The sequence below is a fragment of the Apium graveolens genome, chromosome 5 (genome assembly GCF_009905375.1).
Source record: "Apium graveolens cultivar Ventura chromosome 5, ASM990537v1, whole genome shotgun sequence".
Classification (NCBI taxonomy): Eukaryota; Viridiplantae; Streptophyta; class Magnoliopsida; order Apiales; family Apiaceae; genus Apium; species Apium graveolens.
The window spans coordinates 221759733-221760434 of NC_133651.1; positions in this window are offsets into that span (position 1 = coordinate 221759733).

Consider the following 702-nt stretch of genomic DNA (forward strand, 5'->3'; position numbering starts at 1 on the left):
CAATGAATAATCTTTTCTAATAATGATAACACTTATAGTGTAAACCCTATGTCTGTGTTTATATACTACACAGTTACAAGATAATCGCTAATTGATATGGAATATAATTCTGCTTCCTAAAATATATCAATCAGATATATTTTCTTCCAAGTATTCCATTCTTCACGGAATTCCTTCTTCATGCATATCTCTTCTTATATTTATCTCGATCTTCTTTCCTTTAATCAGCTACTGTCCTTATCTGATTGTCCTTCAGCACTTAAGTTCTGATATCTATCTTCTGATGATTATCTCCTGATAATATAAGTACTGATATCCTTAAGTCCTGACTTTCAGTATAAGTACTGATCAACAGTTAAGTACTGATTTATCCTGTTCACGTAAGATCTGAAAGCTAAACATAAAACATATTAGCCATGACATTATCAAATATATCTAACAATCTCCCCCAACTTGTAAATTAACAAAATATACAAGTTTAACAGATATTTGATGATGTCAAAAACATTAAGTACAAATGCATGAGAAATAAACTAGATAACTACAACTTACAGTCCTTAAAGTTTTTACCACTTTCAACTTCTGATAACAACTTCAATCTGTATAAATATCAGAATTTAAGCAGTTGTAGATCTTCGACTTGGCTTCTTCATTTTCTGATCTCTCTGATGTCAGGAGTTGTTCTGAGATAGTTCTTCAACA